At 39.4% G+C, this 12,572-nt stretch overlaps 1 protein-coding gene across 3 annotated transcripts in view; it reads right to left on the minus strand.

Moving 5' to 3' along the window:
* Positions 1-12,572, minus strand: part of PDE10A (phosphodiesterase 10A) — a 574,288-nt gene that overhangs the window by 270,256 nt on the left and 291,460 nt on the right. The window lies entirely within an intron of this gene.

A 12,572-nucleotide genomic window follows, 5' to 3' on the forward strand; every position in this document is an offset into this window, starting at 1 on the left:
TTATTTGCAATTTGTGTCCACTTCAAGTTTTTTTTCCGTTCTGCTGATATGTGAAGTCATTTTTGCTATTAAAACAGCATCTCTAATTGTTCAGAAACTTTAGAGAAATGTCTAAAGTGAGTATGTTCATAACTAAAGCCACTAAATGGATTTTGCTGAATCCTGCAAGCATCCAAAAAGTGCTTAATGCAAATAGGCTGATTCTGAGTTTAAAATTATTTCTTCAAGGATAATCTAACCTCTTTCATAATATACATACATTATTTTATACACACACTTTAGAATTTTCACATACATTCCCTCTTCCCCTATCCCCCTCTCTTATCACACGCAAAAATGTATTTACAAAATTACCACGGGCCAAACTGTGCCCTCAGTTATACCCATGAAAATCCCACTGAAGTTAACATGTATAGCTGAAGGCAGAATTTTGCCTTACGAGTACTGTTAAAACCCTTCTGGGTATGCCTTCTTTACACAATTATTCACCACATAAATTAGGGAAGTTTGTGGTATAGAAAAACACATTTGGACTACCCAGCAATTCAGAGTGACTGCTGGTACATGAAGTAGTTCATGTGTGCAGACTGTCAGCTTTCCTTATTCTGTCTGAAGTGACTAAAGAAGAGGCCATGCCAGACAGTTCGTAAGAAAGTCACTAGCTTTGGGATGTCAAAACCCAAATTCAAAACAAGTTATTTCATTTTAAATCTTTAAAAATATATAGTAATTCCTTGAGTGATGGAGTGCAGTGTGTTCATACCTCAAATTAAATAAATTATTGTAATATATTTGGACTAAATAGCTAAAATAATACATAATATAGCAAACTGATTTGGTTTAAACACACATTCACGCAGTGGATAAGATCCAGGTGATACTGTCTCTACCTAATGCACTTTTATCTTCCAAGAATGCAGAGTTTAGATCAAGAAAGGCCAGGAGGGATCAATATGTCTTCATCAAAAAGCATTTAGTCATTAAGGTCAGTCATTTCCATGAAAGTACTGTGCATTAGACAGCTGTATTCTTTCAACACATTAAATGTTTATTCTATTTATCAGATTCATGAGGTTTTATGCATTTAGCAATTCTTATTGTGGAATCAATTACCAAGGATTCCCTGGTTCAGCATAATGCAAAACTAAACAGAGGTTTCATTAAACTCAGAAAATTTCCTTGCACTAAGTTTAAAAATAAAGCTTTTTCACTAGTTCTGTAGACAGCTGTACGTGAACAAAACAAAAAACCTGCCACTTTGCAATGATTTGCAATGAGGGATCAACCTCAGGAAACTTGTTTCCTAGACCAGTGGACAAACAACAAGGTCAAACACTTGGGGTGAAATTCTGGCCCCACTGAAGTTGATAGCAAATCTCCACTCACTTCAATGGAGTCAAGATTTTGCCCTTACTTCGAAAGGGCTATGAATGAATTAATCAATAGAGAGGCATTAATGGTATAATTGTAACTGCAGAGACAAATCCCATAATGACAGCTATTTAGGTGAAGATACACTGGTAAAGAACATTGGGAAGGTATGGAGCCCCTCAATGGTCATGGGAACTTTGACCACATTCTGAAGCCTCGTATGCAAGAACAGAGAACTCTTCGATCCTAAAAGGCAAGAGAGTCATCATCAGAGAATCATGGCTGCATTAGAAATGAGTATGGGCATATCTTTAAACAAATCCTTTCTGGAAATTCATTTGGACATTTTTCTAAAGGATTTATTTTTTTTATTTGCTTAAATGCTTTGTCGTGATTGCACATTTGCAATTCACCAAGATCTCGGCAGAAAAAACATGCAAGTCAAGTGCCTGGAAAAACATAGACTGATCCTGTGAAAGGAGACAGTGATTTGGGAATACTCAAACAAGTTATCACACTACTACTAAAAAGGGGAGTAGGTGCCAGTAAAACTAAATATAAGTCAACATTTTGTGCTTTACCCACAGATACTCACATTACCTATGTAACAGAATATATGAATAGTGTAGCTTTTTCAGAGAAGTACTGTTACCAAACAAGTGTGGGATAAGAAATCATTAAAAATATCTAAAAGTGAATCTAAAAAAGGCAAATTAACACAAGCCTTTATTTGACAGAAGGTGGTACTAATTACCAAACAATTAATCCCCTGCTCAGATACAACACTGCACAGCCAATCAATAAAAACCAAACACCAATAAGCAGAGGTCTGTAGACAAGTATTACTTCTGCATTTTATCATATATAAATGCCAGCAAATCATCTGGAAAGCAGTCTAGGAAAGAATTGGCAACCAGCACTGTGGAGCCTGAGAGCACATTCCAGCTTCTCTGTGATTGCACTGCACGATGTTAAACATGAATGTCCAGCCCTCTTTCCTTTCTCCTCCCTGTCCTCTGGTATTTATGAATGCATGATGGTTTCAGTGCAAGAAGATCTCTTACACTTTCTAAAACATCTTCACAAAAGTTTCTGAACACAAGCAAAGGAATATGGACAGAATATTGAGAATGACCATAATAAGAGTCACCTCGCATAATCTCTAGTTTTGCCACCCTTAGACTAAGCAGTAGTTTACTCTGCAAGTTATGCCACTGAAATCAATAGAACTACTTGTGGACAAAGGTTCTAGTCAACATAAAGAAGGAAGAATTGGGCCCTTAGTCTGAAAGCATAAGGCAAGTACCAGTGCTGCAGTTGGAGACTGATGGGGGAAAAGAACCACCACGGGGAAGAAGCAAAATTTGCTATAAATTATGAGGCCCGAATAGAAGTATGGCAGAAGAGACCAACTGTCCAGAAATCTTCTGAGCCAAACACAGAGTCTGGCAGCATTTTAATATTATCCTTCCCTGTTTTCACTTCTTTTGTCTTATTTATTTTCTTATTCCTTTTTTTTTTTTAATTACTATTGCCCAGGTAAGATGGGCTCCATTATTATTTCTGTCATTTCTCAACAAATGTATCATTAGTTCCTGAAATGGTGATTGCTCCCTGTGAATGAGGACTTGTCTAACTTAGAAAAGTTGCACCACTGTAATTAAATTGATCTAATTACACCATTTCAGCACTCTTAAACCGGTTTAAATATGCCTGTATGAATCAGTGTTTCCAAAACGGTGAGTCTCGACCCACAAGTGGGTCATAGGAAGGGTCTAGCAAGGTTGCTCGCCATTGCCGCCCTCCCTCCACATCATTCCGCACCCTGTGTATACCCCAGAAGCAGTCCCCCACAGCAGGGCCAGCCAGGGCAGCGGGAAAAGGGGCAGTTTACCTCAAAGCCCAATTTGACAGAGTTCCCAAATTAAGTGATGTTGCAATCTGGTGCACAGGGTCACAGTGCCACTCAGTTTTGGCCTGTCCACCCTTCTGTCATGATGGAGGGGGAGACCATGCCAAACCTGAGTGGCACTGAGACCCCATGCAACAGGACGCGATGCCCAAAGTGGGGAGCCGGGCCCAGCTGGGTTGGGGCAGGCTCACTCTTCAAACCACCACCAGGAATTCTCCAGCCAGGCTGAGGAAGGGAGGAGAAGGGGGGCAGGAGGCTGGGCAGTGGTACTAGCAGTGTAGAAAGCACATAATTGTGTGTTTTTCTTTCATGTTTGAATTTTAAAAAGTTAAAATATAGTAAATAGTCGTTACCACACTTACATACGTACTCTCTCTCTCTCCCCGTGTATAATATATGCAATTGTCAGTCACCTTAATAAACAGTCTGGGAACCACTGGTTTAAATAGCTCTTGAGCCATTTTGTGTTCCTCATTTTCTGGCTGCTCAACCTGAGACATCTGAAGCCTGATATGCAGAAGTTCTGAGCCCCCACAACTGTAACTGAAGTCACTGGAAGCTGTAGATACTCAGCACCTGTGCCAAGGCAAAGTGATTCAGAGAACTGAGCACCAGGTAGGGAGCAAGGAGAGCCTGAGTTCTAATTCTGGCTCTCCACTTATTCACTGTGTAGCCTTAAGCAAGTCACACTGTCATTGTGTGTGCTTTCTGGTCTGTAAAACAGGGATGACGATGATGCCTACCAACTTACCTTCCAGGTGTGCTCTGATTAGCCAATGCCTGTACAGTGCTTTGCACAAATAAAATACTCAGAAATACCAGTCCCTAAGTATCTCAAATTGGGGAGCAATCACTGAGGTGCCCAAAGTTAATAAAGACTTTTGCATAGTGGCCTCAATCTCCCTGTTTCGCAGCTCCTCATCTGTACAATGGAAATTACATTACTACCTCATAAAGTGGTTGAGTAGATAAATTCATCAATGCTTGTGAACAGGGCTTAGTACCATAGAAAAGCACATGGGAAACTCATCACTCCATGCAGGGTTTGGATGGTGTGCACAAAACATTGCATAATGAGGAAAAAATAAATATTACATAATAATAATAATACCTCTCTCTTATATAGCGCTTTTCATCGGTAGATCTCAAAGCGCTTCACAATCTGCTTTATTCCCAAAGCACTATCTACCCTGTGCACTGAATGAGGCAGGGGTCCTGTGGAAGAAACAGTATGCAATCATGTAATTAAGGAGTGTTTCATAATGCACATGCACAAGGTGGCAAAGGCAGTACAGGCACCCTCAAATCAGGCATTTCTTACCTTTCAAATGAGGTAGATTTTGCAACCTCAATAACTTTTTTTAATTAGGGTTTTTTTAAATTGAGAGAGTAGGGGAAAGAGAGAAAGAATGATTTTTTTGTGTGAGTGAAAAACTGATCTTTATTTTCCAGAAATATACAAACTTATTCTCTCATTTCTCCATCTTCATCTTCTACTCCTCTGATGTACAGAACTTATCAAAACTTCACCAAGGTGCCCTGACAATGCACCATCTATGTATTCTTCTGTGTTTACAAGCTGCATGTTCATGTAGCTATCGCCAGACACCAGGTAGCCCTTGTACTCCATGATTGCAGGCAGAAAGAGCATGCTGGTAGAACTTAAAAACTTTTCTAAAGCTAATTAACATTAGGTAAAGGTGCAGAATATATTTTCTTGTTAATTTAAAGTAAATGCTATGACTTTGGCTCTGTATGTAGCAACAGTAATCTTCCCCCAGACTGAACCTCCTCTTTTTTTCCTATCCTTTAAAAGGCATCTATGATCAGCTTTTTTTCCCTCCCGGGGTACTCAGCACCTTGCAGGATTAGGCATTTAGTGCCCCTTCTGTTCCATTGAAATCAATGGGGAAAAACAGTCAATAGAGCTCTTCGGAATCCATCTGGATGAGACACTCTACAGAAATGCAAGATCCTTATCAGAAAGACAAGTAACCAGCACTTTAAACTTTGGCAATTTAAACAAATGCACACTGATTACAAGACACTTGAGCACACAATTTACTGTAAGAAGTATGTAGAAAAGAATAGCTCCTCACAGTTTATATATCTAGCTTCAAGCATAAAGGAGAAAATAAGTTCCCAAGAGTAATTTTTTTTAATAAATAGATTACAATGGATATAAGCAAGACTCTAAAACCCTTGGCCAAATACAAACTTGCACCAGTTCAGTTAAAGTGATTCAAAGCCAATGCAAAATTCTATGTAGAGACTTATTTCAGTTTGAAAATGGCTAATTTCAGTTTAGTTTAAATCTGTTTCTAATCAATGTAAACCAACCAAAATAAACATGGTTTAAATTAATATACGAGTCCCATCCACACAGACTTCTGTACCAGTTTAATAAAATCAGTTTAAAATCACACCTTGAGTTAAACTAGTATAACTCTGTATGTAAAGAAGCCTCCCCATGACTTTATGTCTTTGATCTTAACAACATGCGGATTTCTTCTCAGTACTGACCATTTTAAGTGGGTGACCAGCTTTGTTATAATCTTTTTTCTTATGCATAATTTATGGAGAAGAATTCAGCTTTCCTAAAGCCCCTTTATACTACATAAGCATCAAACCGAAAATATGTTTTCAAATAGAAAAAAACCCCTCCTTTTGTAGGGGATTGGAAAAAAATTGCTTCTTGGCTCTCCAGAATGGCCAGTTGCTTTGATTCAGGCTCAGTCAGCCTCAAAGACATTAAAAAAAGATGTTGCAGAGAGTCAGCAAAGTGGTTCATCACATTAAGGTACACATAGCTGAATCCACCAAAACAAATAAAAGTTCAGTTCTTACAGCCATGTTGGAAGTGAACACAAATGTAACATCATATTCGTGATCTTGACAGTAAATATTGACACTTGTCTTGGAGCCAGAGTACTTTACATACTGCCCACGCAATTGTCATCAATACTAGTCTCTATTTTGGTGGTCTATGATGATATCACAGCCACACACAGGTCCTTTAGAGCAGTGGTTCTCAACCAGGGGGTACATCAACTCACCTAGATACTTGCTTAGTTTTACAACAGGCTACATAAAAAGCACTAGCGAAGTCAGTACAAACTAAAATTTCATATGACTTGTTTATACTGCTCTGTATACTACATACTGAAATGCAAGGACAATATTTATATTCCAAAGAATTTATTTTATAATTATATGGTAAAAATGAGAAAGTCAGCAATTTTTCATTAATAGTGTGCTGTGAGACTTTGTATTTCTGTGTCTGATTTCTGTAAGTAAGTGATTTTAAGTGAGGTGTAATTTGGGGGTACGCAAGACAAATCAGACTCCTGAAAGGAATACAGTTGTCTGGAAAGGTTGAGACACACCCTTTTAGAGACTAATCAGATTAACAAATCAAAAATGGGCAAGCAGTATGTATGTAACCATATTTGTATTATTCATGCAGGGAGGGAGAGGAACAATGTGCACAAATCATTGTGTTACAAATAAAGGATACAACGAAATGTACTGAAGAAAGTACATAAAAGTCCTAGAGTGACTTAGCAGAAAAATGGTAAAAGACTGGGCCAGTTTACATATACAAAGGTTTGTTACAAAGAAATGAATCAGATAAGAATAATAATGTTCAAACTGCAAAAAGTGCAGAATACACATTTTAGGCACTCACTGCAAATGTATAAATAAATTCAGAAACAATATACCAGTATGGATGCTTGGTGACTTTTATCGATATTAAATAAAGGAAAGAAAAACATTTTTGTTGAAAGGAGGAGATGATGATAGTTAAAGAAAGGGCTGGAGCCACATACAGGAAAAAACCTCATCTTACTTCAATGAAAGAATATCTACAAAATCATATCAACAACTTGCTGACAGACATCATTTACAAAGTAATGGAAAAATTGTTTCATCTACCCGAAAGACATAAGATTAGAGTTTAAATATAGCCTTCTCTAAAGGGATGCACCTTTTCTTCCAATGTAATCACATTCTTTTGAGCACTGAAAATGTTGCATTCTCCTTCTTTCCTATAATGTTTTTCACTTTGATTTCTTTGTAATGCCACCACTTTAACTAGATATGTTGCTGTCATTTTCCCCTAATATCTGCAGTCAAAATTATTAGCATATTCTAGCCTCTTGTCATCAATAGATAAACTTTTCCCCCACCTTATAAATATACTTAGCACTTATATAGCAGTTTTCATCCAAAGCTTTCAGAGAGTTTTACAAGGTATTGTCAGACAGGGCAAAGGCACAGATGGGTCAAATGATTTGCTCACGGTCACACAACAAATCAAAGTCCACCACTCTGGTGCCATATCCAATGGACCCCTCTGTTTCACTTACCAGTTTGTATGACATATGGTTCTGCTTTAAAGGTGAAATACTGGTCTATGATTTTGTGGAAGTAAGGGCTGCATTAGCCCATTCAACAGCATATGCTAGCTCTGCACTGGCTCAAACAATCCAAGGAAATTGAGGTCAGGTATAAGAGGCGCAGACAAACTCCACAATCAGAATTTGTGCAACTGCTCAGCTGGCAGGAGGCCTCTGTGGATCACAGACCATTTTCTTCCCACACAGTCTATGCAGGTTTCTCTCACTACACAGAGTAGATACATGAGGAGAAACAAAGGCTGAAGCAAGGTCCCATTCCCCCTAGTGATTATCCTTGACCGATACAGTTTTCACTGAAGAGAGTTTTGCAGGGATGGCTGGGGAACTAGTAATCTCCATTCCTTCCCCAACCAAGACAGATGTTTCTGCAGGCCTCTACACATTCCCAGGCTACCTAGCTCTTCCCAGACTCTGCATTACATCTGGAATTTGGCCTTCAATTCTTAGAATAGGACATAACTTTATTTAGTCATGACCCTGAGTCACCTAGAGTTTCTTGCCTTTCTAGATGCAGTGGCTGGAAAGAAGCCAGTAGTCCTGAAAGCCATGCTGAAGCTGATTATACTCATAATCATAGACTGACGGATCTGAAAACTAAATTCTACAAATTAGGATCTATGCTAAAGATCAGCTTCTCAAGGGAAGCTGACTCAAAAACATTATTTGTGAAAAGTAAAGACTGAACCTCCTTCCCCATAAAAGTAGTTTCCCTACAGGTTTGTAGTCAGGCACATCAGAAGGCTGGTGTAAAGAAACTTGCGCATGCTGGCTAAGGCAGCGCCAGTTATGAGAATAGATTACTTCAGTTTTCTGTTACATCAAACTGCACCTTTTAAGAGAGCTAGAGTACTGTGGCACCTTAGAGACTAACAAATTTATTTGAGCATAAGCTTTCGTGAGCTACAGCTCACTAGAGCTGTTTGCTTTAAGAAAAAAATACTAGTGATATCACACTTAGGGCAAGGCAGACAGTGCCAGATTAGGAAATTCAGTGAATCACAGGAAACATGCAACACATAGGAAGGTTTCTGAGATTGCTGTGTGTGATTTGGAATTCTTGGTGGGGGTGGGTGAAGAACAGGACATATAGGTAAAATGAACTTGAACTGAAGTAAGACCAGTGCACTGGCTCAGAGGAAAACAGCTGTTGGGGGTATGCTGTGGGAAACTAAAACCTGTAGATAGGACAGGGTAAAGAGTCAGGCATATGGGGGGAGGAGAAGGAATCTCTACAGAATCCAGCAATCAGGAAGGAAACAGCAGCTAAAATAAGCTGATGGGTGGATGAGGAGGAAATAATATTAAGCAGAGAAACAGATAAGGCCTAAACAGCGGGAGAGGATGATCGTGAAGACAAAAATACCGGAAACAGGGCGAAACTCCAAGAAAACAATAAAGAGTTCACTCAGAGGAAGTTTCCAAGACATCTGTATATAAATGAAAGAAGCATATCAAAAATAAATAAAATAGACACTATAGGCAAACAGGTGATATATCACAAGCATGAGAAAAGTCAGTGAAGGATAAATATGGAGGTGTATAACTTTGCTTTTAGGAAATCTCAGAGCAGAAGAGAGACTAGTAGCTTTAGACATACAGGAAAGTTTGGAAGTAAATGCAATAAGACATCATGGAAGGAACTACTATTGAGGTACAAAGATTAGATAGTGAAGGGAACTATAGAGAAATAAGGAGGACAGATACCTAGTTATCACACTAAAGATAGGAGAGCCCAAGTTTAGCCTCTTGTTCTCTGAATCAACAGAATTTTTGAGAGTTGCAGAAATGTTGCTGAAATACTCAGGACAAGGAAAAGGTATATTTTCTGCCAATATGATGTTACCCTACAGGCTGAAGCAAATTAAAGCTGCACTCCTAAGGGGTACATATACTAGTTTATGGCTTTAGCTGGAAAGCATTAATTCCTAAAAGATCAGGTGGTCCCAAGCAGGAAGAGGAATTAGATGATCTAGATCCTGACCATCTACAACTTCTGAAGTTCCCTCCATCATGCAAGATCAGGATTATTCTTCTTCTTGTTATAGGATTTTTTTAAGAGATATTTTATTTTTGAAAAGCCACTTTAAAACAAAACAAACCACTAAAGTAGTTTGGGCTGCGATTAACATCCCAAAGTCATTTATTTTGTGACTTTTTAGGGCTAGGTTAGCATGCTAAACCCCACCGGGAATCAGGGATTCTCCCTCCCAGTGGCATAGAGCTCCCATTTCTAGCCTTTTGGGACTGTGACATATCACTTTTGAAGATGTGACCATTTAATGAACTGAAAAGCTGTTACTTGCCCAGGATTAAATCTTACCTATCCTGGGATACAGACAGGTGTACTACGGGGGAGGTCAACATTTTAGAGAACAAAACATTTCTATGTCAGCTTTTTTTTTTTTTTTTTTTTTAAATTGTACCTGTTTGAAGCATGAGTTCTGGGCACTGGGGTTGAGGGGTGTATAAATGACTTCATCCTCCATCTACATAGTACATTGATTTACAATGATCCAAGCTTTTCCCAATAAATCAATTAGCAAAATCCATCTCTGATTAACAATTACCCTAAAATGAATGATATTGCTCATGAGCATTAAAAGAATGATTCATTCTTTTTCTTTAGGATAAAATACAGCATGTTGATCTCTAATTTAAATTGGGGTGTTTTTTTTAAATAGTGGATTTGATATGCATAAGGTAGGAGAGAAAACAATGAGTCTCACTTGCAGCCTTTGTTAATTCTTGGCAAGAATATACTGTAATACGTACACGAATGAATGTTCGGAAATAGCCATCATCTAAGTACATACATATACACAATACTGTTTTCCTCCACACCATTCCCACAACAGGAGCTGCCATGTTTCATTGATGTTCTTCAGTACTGCCAACACCAAAAATTCAAAAAATCATGTATCAGACCCTTTAAAAAATCATGAGATTTGAAAAGATTAAATCGTGGGATTTGGTCTGTCTGTGATTTGAACCCCCAACTACTCCCAATACGTCTGCGATAATGAACAGTTAAAACTAATTCTGTCGTGCACATTGATTCCAGCTCACTCTGCTTCTCCAAAATCCATAACTGCCGACATCTTCTGTCAAAATAAGCAGCAGATCTTTAATTTGCATAAAATTATAGAAAAGTGTATAAAGTGCTTCTGATAGTGTTGAAGCTTTCCAACTTCTCCCAAAACTCAAAAATGTCAACTAAATAATTCTGTATCCCTTCTAACCCCTCCCCACTACTAGGCCAGCCTTTTGTCTGGTTTTAAGCTTGACAGTCCTGTTTTATCAAGGTTTGTCTGCTGTCTGGTACCAGTATAAAACTGGACATGGTTTTGCCCGGCATTGGGCATGGAGGATGCCATTTTGAAGAGCAAGCCATGCTGCTTCCGCTGGCATCCTCCAGGGGCAGAGTAACACAGGCAGCGTGGGCCCATGACATTCCTGGATGTACCAGAATGTCCAGTATTTTGGGGGTCATGAGTGGCCACCTTACTATCCATTAATTATCCATTCCTACAGCAATCGATTCTGCACCTCCAGCCCTGTAATGCATGTCTGCCCTCAGCTCCAAATCAATCATTTTTTGCCCCCCAAGCCCACATCAATTCTGCCCACCCGGTCACACAACTGTCCCTGGCCTCCTGCCGCTGCAGATGTTGTACACCCAGTGGTTATTAACCTGTGGTCTGTGGACCCCTGGGAGTCCACAGACTAAGATTTCCAAAGGGGTTCGCACCTCTATTAGAAATTTTGTTTAGGGGTCCACACATTAAAAAAGGGTTGAGAACCACTGTTCTCTACCCCCTACCAGGACGGAGAGCATCCAGGGATTTTTCCACTCCCCTCCCAGTCCTGGGACAGTTCCAACAGCAGTCATCTTCTGCCCCTTCCCAGCATGAGGCTGAAGGAGAAAGAGGAGGAAAGGAGCATAGATGAGCTGACAAACTTATTACAAGAGAAGAGGGAACAGAGTCATCCTGAGCTGCTAGTCTCTGATTCCTCCCCCCCTGCCCCAGCACCTTATGAAAGTGATATCAGCTGCTTTTTGCTCCCAGAACAATTCTGCCAGCCCTTGACGGGACAGAGAGCACTGCCTGCAGCAGCTGTGATTGCCTGTCCATCCCCAGGCGGCAGGTAGTGGGGAAGGCAGACAATCAGAGGAAGTTTTCCCTGGGCAGGCCTGAAAATCACATGAAGACTTGATTCAGAGTAACAGTCGTGTTAGTATGTATTCGCAAAAAGAAAAGGAGTACTTGTGGCACCTTAGAGACTAACCAATTTATTTGAGCATGAGCTTTCGTGAGCTACAGCTCACTTCATCGGATGCATACCGTGGAAAATGGCACCTTAGAGACTAACCAATTTATGTGAGCATGAGCTTTCGTGAGCTACAGCTCACTTCATCGGATGCATACCGTGGAAAGTTTCCACGGTATGCAACCGATGAAGTGAGCTGTAGCTCACGAAAGCTCATGCTCACATAAATTGGTTAGTCTCTAAGGTGCCACAAGTACTCCTTTTCTTTTTATGAAGACTTGAGTTTCTTCACATCATGGTGTGACTGCTCATAGCATATGCCAACATCACCTGTGAGAGTGAGCAACGCCAATTCATTCTGAATGTTATTCTTTGAGTAACAGGTCACTACAGATCAAGGGACCAGCCTAAATAACTCCTGCTGTTCTACACCTTAGGACAAAAAAGTAATGAAGAAATAAACAAAATAAACCACGGAATTACACCATTTTATTACATTTAAATGACTACTGTGACAATGAATAGCTACATTAAAAAGAAATCTTCCAGAATCAAAACTTTGTTTCCTTGCTTTGTCTGAATTAGATAGTAAAAACCTG

This window comes from Lepidochelys kempii, chromosome 3, assembly GCF_965140285.1.
Source record: "Lepidochelys kempii isolate rLepKem1 chromosome 3, rLepKem1.hap1, whole genome shotgun sequence".
NCBI lineage: Eukaryota > Metazoa > Chordata > Testudines > Cheloniidae > Lepidochelys > Lepidochelys kempii.